The sequence below is a fragment of the Schistocerca gregaria genome, chromosome 2 (genome assembly GCF_023897955.1).
Source record: "Schistocerca gregaria isolate iqSchGreg1 chromosome 2, iqSchGreg1.2, whole genome shotgun sequence".
In the NCBI taxonomy this organism is placed as follows: domain Eukaryota; kingdom Metazoa; phylum Arthropoda; class Insecta; order Orthoptera; family Acrididae; genus Schistocerca; species Schistocerca gregaria.
The window spans coordinates 713,323,665-713,345,415 of NC_064921.1; the positions used below are offsets into that span (position 1 = coordinate 713,323,665).

Below are 21,751 nucleotides of genomic sequence, written 5' to 3' on the forward strand. Positions count from 1 at the left end.
TCTGCACGAAATTGTGCAATCACGTCATCAACACGGATTTTCTGTGAACGTTTGGGCAGGCATTGTTGGTGAGGTCTTGATTGGGCCCCATGTTCTTCCACCTGCGCTCAATGGAGCCCGTTATCATGATTTCATACGAGATACTCTACCTGTGCTGCTAGAACATGTGCCTTTATAAGTGCGACAGAACATGTGGTTCATGCGTGATGGAGCTCCTGCACATTTCGGTCGAAGTGTTCGTACGCTTCTCAACAACAGATCCGGTGACCAATGGAATGGTAGAGACGGACCAATTCCGTAGCCTCCACGCTCTCCTGACCTCAACCCTCTAGACTTTCATATATGGGGGCATTTGAAATCTCTTGTCTACGCAATCCCGGTACCAAATGTAGAGACTATTCGTGCTCGTATTGTGGACGGCTGTGATACAATACGCCATTCTCCAGGGCTGCATCAGCGCACCAGGGATTCCTTGCGACGGAGGGTGGATGCATGTATCCTCGTTAACGGAGGACATTTTGAACATTTCTTGTAACAAAGTGTTTGAAGTCACGCTGGTACGTTCTGTTGCTGTGTGTTTCCATTCCATGATTAATGTAATTTGAAGAGAAGTAATGAAATGAGCTCTAACATGGAAAGTGAGCGTTTCCGAACACATGCCCACATAACATATTTTCTTTCTTTGTGTGTGAGGGATGTTTCCTGAAAGTTTGGCCGTACCTTTTTGTAACACCCTGTAGACAGCTACAAATTCATTCCACGTGCATCTAATTGAAAGAGAGAACCTCTCAGTGCTCAGAACTGCCTTGAAAATGATGCAGTCGATACTGTTTAGGTGGTTGTATGTTATCTTTTGACAAAAGCGCCTCCCACGTCTCCTTTGTGACTGTGTTTTAGCTCATTCTACTTTTGTAGCAGCAGTGTTCTACACAGGTCGTATTCATTTTTGGTAGGTTAGTGGATAAGTGGGAGAAGTGGAGAGGAGACGAGACGAAACCTCCTTGAAGAGTGGGGTCGATGCAACCAGTCTTAAGGAAATTGACCTCTTAATTACGCCTTTGAACTCAGATCCATGTTCAACATTGCGCCCCTTCCCATGAGTGTCATACTGTATATTTTATAAGTGGAGCCTCTTCTTGTATTTTCTTTGCTGCTTGCATATTTGTTATGGTAACAGTTATGCGGGTAACGTAACCATTAGAAAAGAATTGAAAATATCCAAGTTCCGTTGTGTCTCGAGCACATTTAGGGCGCGTGTGCCCCTGTTATTGTTCGGAAAGCTCTGTCACGGCATATCTCTGATCTACACGCTACAGGCTGTAGATCGTCGTCACATTTTTCTGCGTCACTAACGTCAGGTACATTACGCCTTATATCATTGCCTGCAGGCAGAAAAACATCAGTATACTTCACACCCTCGTCACTTGTACACCATCTGCGTGCCATCCTCGAACAAGGTGAAACCGCCCAAGTTGCCCAGAGAGCTCAATGCTGCGTATTTTTCTATAAGGGATGCCACTGACTTCGTACCGATTTATTACATTTCGTTTCCTTTCTTACCCCAGTTATCTTTATCTGTAATGCAGTGAAAATATCTCCACAGTGGTGCAAATGTCGACGATATGCTTTGCGGGTCCTATTTGGAAGCGAACTTATTCCATTCACTCGTGGTACTTGCTGTTGAGAGTAGTATTGCGCACATTTCTCTTTGCGCTGAAGCACTCAGTGCGGTTCGTTTCCGTCCCGGGTTTGTTTTCCCAGAAGTATTAGTTACACGTTAACAGTGAATCGCAGCGGTACTGATAGACTTCCTGATGAAGAGTTGCCCGATATGCACATCGCGAGCTAAATGTGACGCTATGGTACAAAAAATGGTTCAAATCGCTGAGCACAATGCGACTTAACTTCTGAGAGCATCAGTCGCCTAGAATTTAGAACTAATTAAACCAAACTAACCTAAGGACACCACACACATCCATGCCCGAGGCAGGATTCGAACCTGCGACTGTAGCGATCGCTCGGTTCCAGACTGTAGCCCCTAGAACCGCACGGCCACTCCGGCCGGCAGTGACACTATGCTAAGTCGTTCTCGCAGCGAGGAACTACGACATACTGCTGTATATTACTGTTAATGTACAACCAAGTCAACCGAATAAACAAACCAGGAATAGAAGCGAGCACTGCTGAAGAGGACGAAGAGTGAAGCAGGCATTATTGTTAGCATGAGCGAGTGCCTTATGTGGGTGGAACAAGTTTGCTTCAAAACAAGAAACAAAGCGCATACCGTTGAAACATGCACTGTTGTGCAGATATCTTCAGTGTAATACAGACACTAAGATTAATGGGAGTAAGGAATCAAACAAAATTCAATGCTGTAACGAGCCACGGGAGACACCCTTAAGCGACAAAAATCCTCAAGAAACCCCAAAATTTTGTTGTTACAGTTCCAGTTCACTCTACAGTCTACGGTATCGGCTACTGCTCGAGTTTCACCGAGGTGAATTGCATTCTAGGGGGCCATTCACGCGAAAACTTCCTTTTGCGGGAGGTGACACTGACAGTGGGCCCGCGCTAACTTTGAGTTCGCCGAAGGACAGTTATTTCAGCGGAGGAATCACGGTTTTTCTTGCAAAATGACCCAGTAGACTCATTCTGATATGTCGAGGACCGAAACCGTTTCAGCCTATCTTGGATCCGAAACTCCGTAAGGGGCAGTGAGTACGTATGTGGTGGAATATCTTCAGGGGGACGCATTTCCGCCTGGAACTAAAGGGTGCGTAGGTCGATGGTAAGACATCCATGATACCTATGTCTTCGCGTGGGCACAGAATGATTATTTCGTCCAACATTGCGCAGGGCTCTTCTTGAGGAACAAATACCGTGAACAGCTAGCAATGCTGTACTTGGAAGAGAGATTTGGATCTACCGGTCTGAATGCTGTAGGGGGTGTTTGGGATGCTCTTGTGATTCCTCCCTAGACCGCTGCCATATAGCGTTGTTAGAATGGATCTAATATTCTACGGAGCTCGTATGCTCTGTATTCAACTACCTCACAGATCATCGCCTGTTCGTTGTTGCTGCTCGTAGTGCCAACATCCGTGCTTTTACTACTGTAACTGTTAGTGCTACACCAGATTTAATTTGTACAATTCGAACAATCCTACTGTATTGTATGTTAACCGGGGACCTAGAAACGACGGAGAGGCTCCGTCCCCGCCGCAGCCGCAGTGGTCCACAACCCCACAACGACTACCGTAGTCCACTTCACCCCTCCACCGCCCGACAACGAACCCAGGGTTATTGTGCGGTTCGGCCCCCGGTGGACCCTCTTCCCCCCTCCCCCCTCCCCCCACCCAGGGAACGTCTCACACCAGACGAGTATAACCCCTATGTTTGCGTGGTAGAGTAATGGTGGTGTACGCGAATATGGAGAACTTGTTTGCGTAGCAATCGCCAGCATAGTGTAACTGATTCGGAATAAGGGGAACCAGCCCGCATTCCCCGAGTTAGATGGAAACCGCCTAAAAACCATCCACAGACTGGCCGGTTCACCGGACCTCGATACAAATCCGCCTGGCGGATTCGTGCCGGGGATCAGGCGCTCCTTCCCGCCCAGTAAGCCGTGCGTTAGACCGCACGGCCAACCGGGCGGGCCGAACAGTCCTATACTGGAACACAATTACTTTGGATTCAATACTGATTTTATATTTTATTTATCTTGTGTTACGCGTTCTACATTTTTTATCACATTGCTTATACCTTTTTCATAGTTTGCCTCAACTTACGGTAAAAGCTTATATATCAGTTCCGTTATAATATCTGTGATGCTTTTTATGTTTTGGAGAAGGGGCGCTCTTTTTTGTGCATGGTAGAACTTTTATCCCTTGAGTATTGCATCTTAGAATAACTAGGGTTCGTAAGCCCGCAATCTGGTGTTTGATCCAGCTTGTACGAGAGAACATTAGTTATCGAATCGCCACGAATTGGACGGTAACATGCAGAGGGAATCTGTGATCTGCAGCGAACTGTAATAATTACTGTGTAATATTTACAATACTTATTTTTGCCCATTTTCTTAATTTTAGGAAGTATTTCGTTAACAGTTAATACACATGTTCACTAATCCTGAGCTGGTCTCTAGGTCTTCCCTCATCCACTCCTTTCGCAAAAGTAAACATGACATCAAAAGCATTACGTGTTCCAAAAGGAAGTACTGCAGTAACCCAATTAACAGCACAGATCTTAAGAATTTGATATATTTAAACAAAACGAGGAATAAAAAAATCTGCTTAGAGAACAATCCTGTTGGAAGAACATCCGCAACTGAGCATGTGACTAGAGGTTGAAAATCCGCTTCAGTTGTAAATTGCTTATATTATCACGACCGGTTTGGGGCTCTCAGAAGCCCATCGTCAGGTGTCCGGTCGTGATAATAAAAGAAATTTACAATTAAAGTGGATTTTCAACCTCTAGTAACATGCTTAGAGAAATCAGAAAGATACGATTATCAGTGATGCAATTATTGTGTCAGTCTTGTAATGCCTTACGTAAGACCCGTAGGACGTGGTCTTGCCGCTTGTGTCTCCGAGTATAGCAGAACTATGGCCGTCATCATGACGGGCAAAAATGAAGCGCCTCGTATGGTTTAACGAATCCTGTAAGCAGCGTATCGTTATTTTCAAGCTGTACGTCACGAGGGCGCAACCTAAACGATCATTGAGTGTTCTTGGAAAAGAGGACCCTTTATGACCGTGTTTAGGTCATACGTCCTCCGTAGTTCAGCACTGTAACCTAGGTAACATGATCTAACAACCAAAATTTGCTGACATATCTTACGCACACATTCGCGGCTAGCTAGAATACTTTGAAATGTCCTCTATTTGTGCCGTTTTGAACTACATCACTCCACATCACAGTACAGTATTGACCGGACTAATGAAAGCAGATGTTTCTGTTTTACTTCCGAGCGCAAGTATTTTCTCAATCTTCTCAAGAACTGCGATTAGAGATATCCTGCATGTACCGGCTTGTATTTTCAATTTAGAAAAAGTTTCAAATGGCTCTGAGCACTATGGGACTTAACATCATCATTCTCCTAGAACTTAGAATTACTTAAACCTAACAAAGCTAAGGACATCACACACATCCATGCCCGAGGCAGGATTCGAACTTGCGTCCGTAGTGGTCGCGCGGTTCCAGGTTGAAGCGCCTATAACCGCTCGGCCACTCCGGCCGGCTCCAATTTAAAACTCATCCAGGGTGATGCTGGTGCCGTTTATTTTATTTATTTATTTTTTCTAAGGTGATGGAGTGTCGGAGGAATTGCTTCGTGTTCACTGGTCCATATGGGGTGTGAACAAGAAAGACCAGTGACCTACTAGAGCTCATTTTAAGACCCGGATTTTGTTCCCTTTCTTTACTCTGACATACTATGTCAAAGGCCAATTTTTGCTCTGATGGAGTAGCTCTGGAAAAAGGGAAGAAGTTTTATTGCTTTGTTGAACTGTACTGTGTGTTACCGTTAACAGCGGCAGATACTACTCACAACTTCAAGCGGTGTATTCTGTGTGATTATTGACAAAATATCCCGAATGACTTCCCCCATTACTCAAGAAGAATGGTGTGTACTATTGTCGTAAGCGATGCTGTACTAAGTGCAATACTGTTTCTAAGTGAACCATATACGTGCTCAACTAGGTTTCATTCTAGAGAATACACTGACCATGGCATTCGAGTGATGCCATTAGTTTTATACCGTGTCGTCCCTCTATCTGTACGAGGATTGTACTTCATGAAAAGGAACCTATCCTACGAAGGGTGTTAAGTAATGCAACGCATTTTTTTCTGAAAGGAGGCTGGTTTTATTTAGGATTCAAATACATCATATTATTCCCCACTCTTTTGGCTATAAAACCCAGTTTTTCAGCATAATCCCCATTAAATGCGATGGCATTATGCCACCGTAAGGAGGGCCTGTTTGCCCGCATGGTGCCACTCTACTGGCCGACGTCGGAACCAACGTCTAGCTGCATCAGTAAGCTCCGAATCATCACTGCACTGCGTCTTGCAGAGTGCATCCTTCATTGGACCAAAAAGAGGGAAGTGTGGAGGTGCGAGACCCGGGCAGCAGGGTGGAAGAAGAAGAACAGCCCAGTGAAGTTTTGTGAGCTCCTGTCGGGTACGCAGATTTGTTTGAGGCTTTGTGCTGTCGTGGAGAGGGGGAAGCTCGTTTGCATTAATGTGGCGACGAACACGCTGAAGTCGTTTCTTCAGTTTCCTGGAGATAGCAACATCCGTCGATCACCTCGAATGGGAGTGTCCGCACGTTCCTACACTTCGGGAGTCACAGCTTTGTGCGGTTGGCCGATGATGATAGACGCGGCGCCCAACGACTCACCGTGCTTTTGTTCACTGCAAGCGCCTATCAATAACTGCGATATTCTGGTTCTTCGCCAAATGGAACCCAATGACAGCTCTGCTTGGTGCGCACCTCCTTTACAGACGCCATTTTGAAGTATACGTATGGCGCCGACACTTATCAAACTTCATGAAATTATACGAGCTGAAGTGGGAATATTCCCAGACGTCCCACAAAAAATTCTGCATTTCTTAACCGAAATTGGCAGAGAAAAATGTGTTGCAATACGTATTGAAATCCCTTCGTAGATGTACCGGATGGTTATTGTTAATGTGCAGCTATTCACCGTGGCCCAGTGTGGCTGTAATTATCGTGTGACAGCGAAACTTCGTAGATATGCTAATGTGTTAATATGTAACAGATTTACACTCGAAAAAATTATTCTAATTCTAGTCACCAACTGTAAATGTGGAGCTGTACATTGTTTGTATGATAGCCACGCTGTCATTTGACAAGCCGTAACTTGAGTGAACAGTGTGGCTATCGAGAAAGAGAGACCGCGCGCTTTCGGTGACTTTGTTTTATATGAACGGCAGCAGTTACAGCGCTGCATTGAGAATCGCCGACTGAAAGATCCGAGGTGCGGCCCGATGACATTAAAAGGTTTAAAGAAGACGATGATGAAATTCGAATACATCGGTGACCTTGGTGTGGTATCTGAAAGAGGAATGTGCCCAGCCCCGGCTGAAGTTATTGACGGGGTTGATGTTGCTGTAACTTGGAAATTGTGGTAAAGTACTGTGGGGCTAAACTGCTGAGGTCATCGGTCCCTAGGCCTACACACTACTCAACCTAAGTTAATCTAACTTACATTAAAGACAACACACACACACACACACACACACACACACACACACACACACACACACACGCCCGGGAGAGGACTCGGACCTCCGACGGGAGAAGCCGCGCGAACCGTGACAAGGCGCCTAAGACCACACTGCTGTAACTGACATTGCAGCGCGTCCCCCGCGTTGTGCTAGTTTTCGTCCAGAGTTACGAGAATTTTCCATTCTGTGGTTAACAGTACGGAAAGTTTTGCGTTCTCCTTTGCACTGATACCCTTAAATGATCCAGACAATGTAGCAACAGAAACGTACGTTCCGAATTTGCTCTTCAATTTCTGGAACGGTACGAATTTGATGACATGTGGCCTTGCAGTATTCTATAGAGTGACAAGGCACATTTTACAGTGCAGGGTGCAGTGAAAACACTGAACTGCGGAATTTGGCGTACTGTTAAAGCGCGTATTGTGGTCGAAGAGCCATCGCACTCGCCATACGTGACTGTGTGGTGTCGATTTAGAAGCATATTTATTCTCGGTCAGTTCTTCTTTGAAGAGAATACACGCAGAGGGCCTGTTAGGTGTATATTGATGTCTGCTTGTTATCGAAACCTCCTTCTACAGTATGTTATTCCTGCTTTGGAAGAGCGCAACTGCGTGGAAACCACCATCGTCATGCAAGATGGGACAACACCTCATGTCGCCCGCCCAATGAAAGATCTGCTTAATGCAGCCTTCCACGAACGGGTTGTCTCCAAAGGTTTTCCAGATGCATTACCTGCAAAATCATGTAATAGGATCCATGTAACTTATGGCCCTGGGAATATCTAAAATAGCGGTCTCTACGTGATCTGAAGGCCAGTATATAGGAACACGTTGCTCAGATTCCACCGAAACTGAGAGCAACAGTTGATCACGTCATTTTACGGATGCACCATTAATAATAAAATCAACATTGGGCCTTTCTCAATTGTTTGAGGTTTTCTGCCCACGTCCCATTCCTAATATATTACATACGGAGACATTTGTGTTCGTCTTTCTCGCATTCACAGCGCCAGATTTGCACCTGGTGTCCAAAATTAGAACTTATTTTTTCCAGTTTAGTCGGTACTGCAGTGATGCATAAGCACATCTACCAAGTTTCGCTGCTCTATGGTAATAACAACCCACACTGAACCGCTGTGAACAGCAGCACTATAATTGTAACCACCTTCCCCCCGCCCCACCCCACCCCCCCACCCCCGATCAGCGGTACAAGCATATGCCAGAAAAGGAAGTCCAAGGATCATATCAGAGTAACATTGGAGGTGGAAATTCGTTTTTACGTACACCATAAAACCGTTACCACAAAATTTGAGAGAGGAGTTTAGTGAAAAAGTACTGGGAAAGGCCAATCACAGTAGCCCAGGAAAGGAAGATGGAAGTGGCGGAAATGAGGATGCTGAGATGGATGTGTGGGGTAACAAGGAAGGACAGGATTAGAAATAAATTTGTTAGAGGATCTGTGAAAGCGGGACCCAAGTGGAAAAAGATAAAACAGAGCAGACTAAGGTGGTACAGACGCTTGCAGAGAAAAGGGGAAGAGTATATCGGAAAAAGAGTTGAAGATATAAAGATTGAAAGAGCGAGAAGGAGAGGAAGACCGAAGATGAGGTGGAAGGATTAGATATCCGGGGACCTGAGGGAGTAAGGATGGAAGAGGCAATGGATAGAGTACTATGGAGGAGAAGGATCCAGAAGAGCAACGCCGGCCGTACGTAAGGTGGGACAAGACGGCGATAAAGAAGAAGAAGAAGAATAATAATACCGTCACCAAAGTTTTTTTTCCGGTCCCACTTTTCTGTGGATGTAACTGAGTGATCAGCACGGCTGGCTGCCATGCGGAAGACGCTAGTTCGACAACCGCTACTGCCAGGGTTTCTTCCTACTGCCAGGGTTTCTTCCTTGGTGGGTGGATTGGAGTGGGATGCTCTCGGCCTCGTGATGCCAATCCGGTCGGTCCACGAGGACCTGTGGGCGGTATTTGTTTTTAGCCCAGTTGCTTGATTCAACGATACTCCTGTCTTCGCTTCAAGTTGTACATTAGCTGTATATAAAAATTGCAGTATTTGTCACAGCAATGGTCGGACTCACCGTCCCCACTTGAAATGAGAAATAAACATCTGTCATAAATATACGAGGTGCGACAATAAAGTAATGAGACTAACGTGAAAAAAAATATTGCTTACTGTTTTATTCAAGTTTAGCGTTGTCTCCGTCAAACTAGTCCCCTTCCGACTGCACACACTTTTTCCAGCACTTCTGCCATTGATTTAACATTTCTCGAACTCATCTTCTGTAATATCCTCCAACACCCTCGTCTCAGCTTTTTGGAAATCTGGTGTTGTTTGAAAATGGTGTGCCTTGACCACCGTTTTGAGTCTTGGAAATAGAAAAAAGTCACACGGAGCGATATCTGGTGAATAAGGTGGCTGTGGTGGCACTGAAATTTGTTTTGAGGTTAAAAATTGCTGTACTGACAGAGCAGTATTGGATGGCGCATTTCTCATACCAAGATCTTCAGTTATCATTAGACGAACCGTTTCTCTATTGATGGTCAGGTCTTCTGCAATCATTTTCACGGATAATCTTGGATCAGATCGTACGAGTTCACGCACCCTGGCCAAGTTGACGTCTGTCCCTGAGGTTGATGGTCGTCCACTGCGGTCTTCATCTTCAACATTTTATGCCAACGAAAAACTTGAGCTCTTGGCATAACCTTTTCTCCAAAAGCCTTCTGAAGCTTACCGTAAGTTGTCGTCTCGTTTTCACCCAATTTAACGCAAAAAGAAATGGCATACCGTTGCGCAATATTATGCGGTTCCATTTGCATGTCGAGAGACACAAACATGTTTTAACTTAATACAGCACAACTCACAACTGAGCAGTTGCATAGATGTGCCACTTGGACTAGAAGCAGCTTATAGACCATGGTCAAAGATATTGTGCCTATGCAAGCCTGCAGGGTTGCCACATCTTGCAAAGAAAATCAGTCTCATTACTTTATTGTCGCACCTCGTAGGTCTTGTCAGTGAATTTGCTCAGCTGATATCATGGGATGATTTCATCACGTAATCGTGACAGCTTTCTGAAATAATGTAACTTGCTTTCATTATCTTTAAGGCCATTCCTTATCAGTAATAAGGCATTAATTTTTGCTGTGTGCTTATACCCAGACCTCCTGTTGCAGAGGAAAAAGTTAATCGTCGAAAAGATTCTTCGAACTGAACCGTACTCCTCACAATTTTGTTCGGAAATCTACCAATATTAAGCGTCTTTTTACGAAACAATCTGCAAACTCGTGTGGCAGCAACAGTGATCTATTCGCTGTGCAAACTGATGGTAGTCCCCAGCCCATAATTTGCTGTTGAATGACTGACACACTAGAATAAATATTCAATACATTAATACAGAAATATAGTAAAGTATAATTTTATTCTTCATGCCCATTATCTCGTGCGTAGCCACATTTCTAATGTAACCTCTGCTCTTTACACAGTTTGTACATATTTAGAGTGATGACGTAGAGTTATTGCCGACCAATTTTGTCTGCGGTCAAAGCTTGGAACACTATCACTCGGTTTAATTTATAAGGAGCTTAACAGCCACGGATCAACTACCAAGAGAAGCCAATAATCTTGAACTTTGACAGGTGACGCAAAGCCGATCAGAGGCACGAAATCTTGAGAGGCATTCTGAAATACTTATGTAGAACTGAAAACTTAATAGTGTAGATCGTAACGAGATAAGAGAGTTCGCAGAAAACTGGTTACTGTTGCAATACACAGTAGAGCCCATTATGTAAGTTGAAATCGTAGATATTTCACAATATTGCTGTTATCTTTGAAATGTGTTATTGAAAAAGAAAACGTACAAACGGCCAGCCAGAAAACATTAGCAGCCTGGAAAATCGACAAATAGATATAAATATAAATTAATGTGAAGCTGTTCACTTCACAAAATGTAAAAATGGACTGGACGTTAGTAATGCGAGTAGAATAGTCATGTCTTATAAATGGCTAAGAGTAATGATACGTATCTCATATGAAGTTTAACTGCTGTTTAGGCATAGTCGATTACAGCAGGTAACTACCCAGAACTGAAGGAGAGCCCCTAATTACTTCTTACGCAGAATTTGGGAATTCGACTAGAGTAGATCCCAGTGTCCAAGCCAGACATCCTTGTTGTGCAGCCGTTAGTGTCCATAACATAAACTTCTCGATGTATCGCTTTGTGGCGGTTGTATGAGTGACCCACTCACCAACCAACACTTCAGACAGCGTGGTGATATATACTGTCCATTAAAATAAATTTATTACGGGTGATATAAAGACTGTCTGCTAATAAATTACAGCGATTTGTAAGCTTTGCCGTTTCTTGTTCTACTGGTGTGAGCACAGCTCTGCCACAGATGCTGTCTTCAAAGGTGTTACTGCCACGTGCAATTCCTGGAAGGTCAGCATTCCGGCAGTGGTGAAAGAATATTGCTGTAGAACTCGTAGACCGAGCGATTTCAGGCAGCAGCAGCTGGAGCACGTCTAGCGGCTTCTGGCTTGCAGCTTGCTGCGCGCAGTTTAGCTAAACAAGCATTAACGTGATCCTCAGAGAATCAACATTAACTACCATTCTTTATTTAATGAGAGTAAATTGCAGAACTTGAGGATCTGAAGATGGGTTAATGATTTAGAGTGGGAGTTACGTTGCATCTGATAGTATGTACATGTACGGGTATTAGAGTTGATGTGCGGTGAAAAACGAAGACCAAATACAAGTAAAATATCGACATGTGTTTTCTCAAAGAGAAAAGGATTTTAGATGTAGGCTTTGCTCTAAACAAGAAAATTAAGAAAAAATTACTATTAAAAGTATTGTAAAAATTGGCCGCAATACAATTACTTGTTTTAGAAAGAAAGAAATAAAAGATAACGAAAATGATTCAACTCTGTAAAACAATATGCTCGATTCTCACGATGAAATGGAATACCTCTAAAAACAATGACAGAAACTTACGGTAAATCTTGATACAAGTTGATAATGCGCGATATTAATGCAAAAATTGTGCCAAGAAGTGACAGAGGTGACACTTTCACAAAATCTGCCGAGACGAACATATGTGCTTGTCCTTAACATGTACCTATAGCAGAAAAGAAATGGAAAATACCATACAGAATTAACAACCAAGTTAATTCTGTTTGACCAAATAATAAAGATACTGTGTTGGACGCTACGCTTCTATACCAATTTCGAATTTAAAGTAATCATAAACTAGTAAGCAGCTTTTTAGATTAGGTGATTCTGCATCTCATCGAGGTAACGATGGCTGTAGGAAACCCAGTACTATTAGTGAAATATCCTAAGAAAGCCACTCAACAGGCGAGTGTTAAAACCCTGTTAAATGCCGAAGCATTAGCAACAAAATGACAGAGTTTGAAGCTCCCCTAAGAAGCAGTGAAGCTCACAGAAACGTGGATAAAATAAAAAGTTGATGGTTGTGAGATTTTTGAGAAAATTTAAGCATATACCGAAAGGATAATCTTAACTATAACTGGAGGTAGTGTATTGGTCGCAATACACAAGAAACTCTAATCCGCCTGGATAGAAATTGAAGTTGAATGCGAACTTCAGAGAAAACCTAATTTCGCTTGTACGAAAGTTCCCTAATCATACTGTAATTATCGGAGGAGTCTTTAACCATCCAACAGTTGGACCGGATATATACAGTTTTGTCTTATTAGTGATAGGCGTGACAAGACATCCTGTGAAACATTTCTTGTCTGAAAAGTATTTAGAGCAGATAGTTCGGAACCCCCTCATGTCCATATCAAAACTGGTATCAGTGACTATGACCCAGTTGTGGTAACGATGGTTACCATAGTACATAGGACAACTAAAACAAGAAAACAGATGTTCAAGTTCAGTAAACAAGATAAAAAACCAGTAGTGTCATATGTCAGTGAGGAACTTGGAAACTTTTAGTACGGGACAGAAGCACGTAGAGGAACTATGGCTCAAGTTTAAAAGAATAGTTGACCATGCTCTGAATAAATATGGACCCAGTATAACAGTTCGTGATGGGAGGTACCCTCCATGGTAACGAAACTTCTAAAGAAACAGAGGCTACTGCGTAATAGATGTAAAACAAAGCATAGGACTATAGACAGGGACGAATAGACAACGTTTGGCTGTCAGGAAAGCAGTGTGTGAATCCTTCAATGACTACCGTAGCAGCACACTGTTGAGTCATGTTTCACAAAACCCAAAGCACTTCTGGTCGTATATGAAGGCTTTTAGTGGCACCAAATTTAGTGTTCAGACACTCGTGGACGAGATAGGAACTGAGATTGTGGATACCAAAACAAAAACCGAAATGCCTAACTTTGTTCTCAAATGTTCCTTTATAAAGGCAACCCGCGAGTATTGCTTCAGTTTAATTCTCGTGCCACTGGAAAGATGAGTGAAACAGATATGTGTCGCATTGAGAAACAGCTAAAATCGTTGAAACTGAACAAAGCTCCACGGCCGGATGAAATCCCTATCAGATTCTCTACCCAATTTGCAGCTGGGTTCGGCCCTCTGTTAACTACAATCTGTCGAAAAGCCCTCGAATAAAAAAACCTTGCCCAGTAGTCCGAAGAAAATGCAAGTCACACACGTAAAGAAGAAGGGCCACAGAAGTTATCCACAGAACTACCGTCCAGTACCCTTGACATCCATATGTTGTAAAATGTTAGAATATATTCTGAGCTCACACATAATGAGGTATCTCGAATAGAACGACCTCTTCTATGCCAACCGGCACGAATTTCGAAAATGTTGGTCATGTGAAACCCAACTCGCATATTCTCACACGAGATACTGAAAGCCATGGATCAAGGCAGTCAGGTAGATACATTATTTCTCGATTTCCACAAAAATATTTACTCAGTACCAGATCTAAGCTTATCGAAAGTATGAACGTATGGGATATCGTGTGAAATTTGTGAACAGACTGAGGATTTCCTGCTAGGGGGGACGCAGCAAATTATTTTGGACGGAGAGGCACCCACAGATGTAGAGGTAACCTCGGGTGCACCCCAGGGAAGTGTGTTGGGTACCTTGCTATTCACGTTATGTCTTAATGACCCAGAGGATATTATTTACAGTAACCTCACACTTTTCGCAGATGTATGCAGTTATCTGGAATGAAGTACGGTCGTAAAGAACTGCACAAATGTTCAGTCACATGATAATAAGATTTCAGAGTGGTGCAACTTGCTGGAAGTGTTCAGAATTGTGAATTTGTCTACTTCACAAAACGAAGAAAGGTAGTATCCTACGACCATTATATCACTGAGTCACAATTTGAATCGGTAAAGTCATACAAATACGTAGGTGTAATACTTTGGAGGAACATGAAATGGAACGACCACATCGGCTCAGTCGTGTCTAGAGCAGGTGGCAGACTATGGTTTGTTGGTAGAAAGCTAGGGAAATGTAATCTCTACTAAGGAGACCACTTACAAATCATTCGTGCGACCCACCCTAGAATACTGTTCAAGTACCAGATAGGAGCTATTGAACATTTACAGAGAAGGGCAGCACGAATGCCACCGGTTTGTTTGACCTGAGGGACAGAGATGTTGAAAAAACTAAACTGGCAGACTCTTGAAGATGGGTGTAAACTGTTCCGAGGAAGCCTACTAACAAATTGTCAGGAACTGGCTTTGAATGATGACTCTAGGATCCTATAGGGTTTGTGAGAACAAAATCAGACTTATTGCAGCACGCACATATATGTAAACGACCATTCTTCCTGCGCCACATACGTGAATGGAGCGGGAAAAAGCCCGAATAATTGGTACAATGGGACGTACCCTCTGCCATGCACTTCACAGTGGTTTGCAAAATACGGATAAGGATGTAGATGCAAAGTAAAAATAGATACAATGCTAGAAAGAAACAAACTCATCAGACAGGTCGTCCTAACTGTAGATTACGAGAAATTATTTAAGAATATGGAGGTAGGCCTACTTGGGATTAAATTAAGCGAGACATGCAGACGTAGCCGGAAGGTACAATTATTTAACAAATGTACGTGTGCAAAATAGCCAAAGGTTTAGCAGTTAGAAAGGAAGCCAACCAAATCTCACGTGCAACTAGGCCAAGACCATAATCTATTACAGCATATATGGCTTTACTTGGAGCAAAATTGATATGAAGAGGGGCTTTCAAAATTGTTTACAAAAAATCAGCGGAGGAAGACTATTTCCTCAGACTGATTCCTTTAATCATAAAAAAGGACACAAGCAAGAAGAAAAAATTCTATATACCTGCCACCCTCCTCTCTGAAGCATACGAGATATTCACTAAAATTGTCACCAGCAACACTGAGAAAACCTAGGCTTTTAATCGAACAGGTGAAAAATCTGGTTTGAGACGTGGATACAGCCCGATGGATAATTTGCAAGCCGTAAAAGAAATCGTACAATAGCGCAGCGTGGATAAATAGCCAAATTACCCACAATTCATAAATTCTGAGAAAGCTTTTGACAGTTTCGACAAAAGCAGTGCGTCGATTCAACGTATGTTATGTATTTCAAATGGTTCAAATGGCTCCGAGCACTGTGGGACTTAACATCTGAGGTCATCAGTCCCCTAGTACTTATAACTACTTAAACCAAACTAAGAACATCACACACATCCATGCCCGAGGCAGGATTCGAACCTGCGACCGTAGCAGTCGCGCGGTTCCGCATTGAAGCACCTAGAACCGCTCGACCACCTCGGCCGGCTGTTGTATATTTCCACTGGGCTGTAAGAGCAACTATAAATGATTTATTCGTTTCAAATTTTCATTTTCCAAAGTATTACATGTACAGATATGATTGAAGCATGAATAAAACCATAAACTAAAAGTTTGCTTTGAGACCACCAGTTGGCCTTAATTGTTAAAGAGTTCAGTGCCTTGACGAAATGGCGACAAAGCAAGAAAAAAGTTTTTGTGATTTGCGGTATGCGATATGTTTCTGTTGCAAGGTACAGTGAGGTTTCTAAAAGAATTATCGAAAAGAACCGCCATGTAAACAGAAAGGTACCGGCCGACAGAGCGTGCCAAATGCAATCATGGAGAGACTCAGGAAAGTTTTGTACGCAGTTCAAAAAACTCTACGATCCTCTCAAGCCACGAACTTGTAACATTCGTCGCAAAATTTTTCACACAGTTTGTTGCATTATTCCATTTCACACTGGACCTTCTGCTGCTCGAGCAACAATCGAAACCAGTAGATTATGGCCTGCGCCTTCGATTAAACATTACAATGCAGGAAGTCCTTAAGGGTCAGTATTTTGCCTCCAAGCTGATATTCAGCCACGAAGCAACCTTTCTCTTCTCTCTAAAGGTTAATCTCACTACGTGAGAGTTTGGGGCACCGAAAATCCTCATGAAGTTGTGACGCATGAACGAGATTCTCCGGAAGTTACTGTTTCCTTTGCACTGCCACAGACTGTGGGTCCGGTTTTCTTCTGTGAGAAGACTGTGACGGGTGCGTCGTACCTTGATACGCTGCTGATTCCGAGAATCTCATCTTCCAACAAGACGGGGCACCCACTCATTGGAGCATCAGTGTTCCTCGATACCTACACGACGTATTTCCGCATCACTAGATTGGGCCTAGTGTGAAGACGAATTTACTCTCGTCCCATGGCCTACCCCAGCGTGTGCCTTTTCCCTTTGATGGTACATTAAGGACCCTGTTTACGTACCACTACTGCCAAAAATACTGGAACAGCTCAGAAAATGCATCGACGCTGCTATGAGGACCATTGGCAGGTTGTTGATACATAAGATGTGGAACGAACTTGATTATTGCCAGAATGTGTTGTATGACCAGGGGAGCACTCGTAGAACATTTGTAGAATGTAAAATGACAACTTGGTAAGTTTATGGTTCTGTGCATGCATCAGTCATGCTTGTAACATATAATACTTCGGTAAATATGGAGCTTTGGAAACGAATGAATTGTTTACAGTAGCCTGTATTTTGAGATGTCTGTAGTCAAAGGTTATATTTGTATAATTATCAGACCTGAAGGTATATATATGGCCTACATTAAGTCTTCCCCTCAGGTGACAGTCTTTTTTTTTTTTATCACGATTGGGATATAAAGTACACTCTACATCTCAAGAGGTATTCTCATATTTATAATCCAAAGCACTTTTTTCTCGTAGAGGTCGTGATGGTGACTATTTGAGGTCGAATTATTGAAAGTGAATGGAAGACATAGCTGTTGCATTCTGAAAAAAATACGATGCACATTTCAAGGAAATAGCATACAACACGCTAGTGCGAAAGTTCTAGAGTATTGTTCCAGTTTGAGGAGTCCTTATCAGGCAGGCGTGACGATAGACCTCCAACGAATCCAAAGGTTCGCTACTAGGATCATAACAAATTGGTTTAGCCCATTTGAAAGTGTAACAGAAATACTGTGGGAACTTAAATGAGTAGCCTTGGTAGAAAGACGTTCTCGCGAAACCTTGCTTCATGCACTTAAAGAACGTGCATTCGACGGACTGTGCCACCATTGTGCTGCCACCAAATAAATATGGAATAGTAGCTGAGTACCCGACATTGCCCAGGTATGTATTTACTGCAGTCTTCGATTAGTCATGTCGTCCTTCACCCTCTCTCTGCCAATCTCTTCGTTTAGGCCCTCTCGTCCATCTCCTCCACTTCTTTTTTATGTCCTCCACCCACACCCCGACAAATGTCCATCTACTTGCCCCCTCTTTCTGTCCATCTGTTCCTCTGCCTCTATACATCTCAAGCTACTGCTCTCTTTATCCATCTGCACCTCCCCCTCTTTCCATCTGCACCTCCCCCTCTTTCCATCTGCACCTCCCCCTCTTTCCATCTGCACCTCCCCCTCTTTCTTTCCATCTGCACCTCCTCCTCTTTCTTTCCATCTGCACCTCCCCCTCTTTCTTTCCATCTGCACCTCCCCCTCTATCCACTTTCTCATTCTCCCCCCACCTCTAATTCTATCTTCTCTTCCCCCCCCCCCCCCCCAGCCCTGCTGTAATTCCATCTCATCCTTTCCCTGTCTCTGTCTCCGTCTCCGTCTGTCAGTCTTCTCCCCCCTCTCCCTGTTCATCTCCTGCTCTTCCCTTTCTCAGTACATTTTGCCTCCCCCCTCTCTGTTCACATACCCTCCTCTCCCTGCCTATTTCTCCCACCCCTGCCTGTCTATCTCCTTCTCTTCCCTAAAGTGTCCATCTCCTATCCTCCCCCCCCCCCCCTCTGTCTTCCACCTCCTCCTCCCTCTTCTCTCTGCACATTAACATGCTCACCCCAATAGTGGACAGGTACTTCTTACTACCAAAGTGTTTTTTTTTCCAGATCGTGACTAGCATGTGTACCAAATTTGGAAAATAATGCCAGGGGCTTAGGATCAGCTTTTTAGCCGTGGCTTTGCCTGCGTGCGTACGTGTAAAATATATTTCAAATACATTTAACTTACTTGTAGCCGTATTTCACCTCTCTCTGTAGCGAACTTCACCATGGAGTTTAGTTTTCACAGAGCAGAATGTTTATGAAGTCATATCTCCTGAATTATGAGTCTTACAGTCACAGAAATTTTATTGTATATTCAGTGTCGCGAATACAATTAGTAGTAAAGAAATAATAAATTAAAATGTCATGCTTCATGCAGCAGTTTTACTGCACTAACAGCAGGAATGTAGTAAGAAAGAAACATTTGCTCTCTCATCAGCCGCACAGTCCATGACAGCAGCGCCCCAGACCGGTCGGCTAATCCCGCGCGGCTGAAGTCATGACTAAAGTTTGTTGCAAGTTGCAAAGTGCTCTCATTCTCAAATACTGAATGAAGTATGGGTATTCGCGCATCGTGGACTACACTGCTTATCCACTATCCACCCCGACCCCTTTGATAGGAAGGTAGTTCTTACGCCCACAGCAATTCTTTGAAGACGATAAGTGAAATGTTTACCAAGTTTGATCGAAATCGATCCAGTGGTTTAGGAGGAGTATACAGGGTGTCCCAGCTATCTTGTCCACCCAAAATATCTCTGGAACAATAACAGCTATTGGAAAACGACTTTCACCGGTAACAATGTAGGGCTTGGGCCCATGAATGTACATATTTGGAAACATTCTATAACGAAAGCATAGGTGTTTTTTAACACAAACTATTTTTTTAATGGGCCTCCTATATTTTTTCTTCAGCAATCCATAGCATGACAAAGCACATACACAATGGCGTTGATTGCATAGCAATATTCCCATTACATCCCGAGATATTGAGACGCGAAGTTGACGCTTGAAACACCTGACATGCGCTGCTAGCGCACGCCCTGAGGCACAGGCGTGAACCCCATGCTGCCCGTAATCGCGACGTGATTGACATGCGTAGTCACACTTCCATACTTATCAAGAGGTCCGAAACGAATAATACGGTCTGCTGCCATCCTGCATTAACATCGTACATTCCAGCAGGTATTTATCCCATAGGCTAGGGGTGATGCGGTTCTGTAACCGCAACGTTAGTCACAAAGTTAACTTCGCTTATCGTTAATCCGTTACTAAAAAGGTAATGCCGTTCAACGTTAAAACTTTACTGTAGATCTGGCGCAAGTGACAGTTAATCATTCACTGGTAATAGTAAAATTCATATTGATGGTTTTAGTGAAACGAGCAAGTGGACTAAAAGTTTTACCGTTGTTTAGGTAAAAATGTTTTGATTTGGGAAGTTCAGGTAGGACATAGAAGATGAATGTAAACATGTTTAACCAATTGATAAGTATGGAGGTGTGGTTACAAATGTCAATCACATCGCGATTACGGGCAGCATGGGGTTCACGCCTGAACCTCAGGACGTGCGCTAGCAGCGCATGTCGGGTGTTTCAAGCGTCAACTTCGCGTCTCAATATCTCGGGATGTAATGGGAATATTGCGATGCAATCAACGCCATTGTGTATGTGCTTTGTCATGCTATGGATTGCCGAAGAAAAAATATAGGAGGTTCATTTAAAAAAAAAAAACACATATGCTTTCCTTTTAGAATGTTTCCAAATATGTAGATTCATGAGCCCCAGCCCTACATTGTTACCGGTGAAAGTCGTTTTCCAATAGCTTATTGTTCTAGAGATATTTTGGGTGGACAAGATAGCTGGGACACCCTGTATGCATCCGTGGATGTTTATAATACGCGAACATTTAGACTTCTGACGTGCGTAGAAGCGAAGGGAAAGAATGTGTGATTGCGTAACAACCCAGGGGTGGCAGTAATGCGTTGAGCCACGTGCTGGCGGCGGCCGTGGTGCGCCCTGCGGAGGCTGAGTCACGGCGCGGCGAGCTGAGTCCGCGGGCTGCCCCGCGATAACGCGAGTGGGGGCCGAGTCCGCGCTCACGTGTGCCGCCGCAGTCGCGTGCCTGCGTAACCTCCGGCACTGACCAGCAGCCGGCGCCGCTCAGTGCGGCCACACACTCGCTGCCGAGCGGACTGTACTCGCGCCAGCCGCCTGCCGCGCCACTGTGCTCTACAGCCGCTTGCCCCTCGCCGCCGCCTCCGCCTCCGCCTCAGGTAACCGCTGCGTCGCGGCGGCGCAACAGTTGCTACCTACCAGGGAGCGCTCGCACGTCGGTGCGTACTGATCAGTGTCGGGATTTATACCGTTAGCCACATGAAACTTGCTCTCTGTCACGGTCAGGGCTGACAGAGACCTGAAAGCGTATGGTACCTTACTTCTACGACTCTGGCCTTCCATTGGCGAAGTTACGCTTTGCCAATGTCTGAATGCCGAAACGTTCCGTTATTCATTGTACGTTTATATATTTATCCGCAGGTTAAAAAGTTATTTTCAATATTCGTTTACGCTGAAAACTATTTCTGTTCCTTTTTTTCCGCAGCTCTTTTCTGTCCAGCTACAACAGTAGTACATCTTGATTTCAATATTCGTTTACGCTAAAAACTATTTCAGTACCTTTTTTTGGAACAGATAAACGTTTCGTTACGTTATGTGACTCCGTAGGCTTTCCGCGCGTAATAATTTCAAAAATGTTCAAAGGTGTGTGAAATCTTATGGGACTTAACTGCTGAGGTCACCAGTCCCTAAGCTTACACACTACTTAACCTAAATTATCCTAAGGAGAAACACACGCACTTATGCCCGAGGGAGGACTCGAACCTCCGCCGGGACCAGCCGCACAGCCCACGACTGCAGCGTAATAAGTCTTGAAAGTCTCTTCGGGTTTGCTGCGGGAACTAAGATCAACTCGATTCAACATTTCGGCGATCCAGCTGTTTGCCATCTCCAGGAGAACGCTTCTTGTGCTGCTGAGTCCCGCTTAGAAACTGATGCAAAGGCTGCAAATCGACGTCCTATATAGGCCTCAGTACGTTTCGTTACTTTATTGCCTGGAGAATGGAAAGTAATAACAGTTTTATTCAATGTCCATCACTTACAAAAATGTAGACGTGTGATAGCAGTTTCAGTTCAAGGTGAGAAGTAATAGG

At 43.8% G+C, this 21,751-nt stretch overlaps 1 protein-coding gene across 3 annotated transcripts in view; it reads left to right on the plus strand.

The window, feature by feature from the left end:
* LOC126334835 (sialin-like) overlaps positions 1-21,751 on the plus strand; it is a 400,692-nt gene that overhangs the window by 157,536 nt on the left and 221,405 nt on the right. Inside the window, exon 1 of one of the 3 annotated variants that reach the window (XM_049997495.1) lies at positions 20,657-20,818. The exons of the other annotated variants lie outside the window; for them this stretch is intronic. The gene's annotated coding sequence lies outside the window, so the exon portion shown is untranslated. Of the gene's footprint in view, positions 1-20,656; positions 20,819-21,751 lie in introns of those variants that run through there. 3 annotated transcript variants of the gene reach the window in all.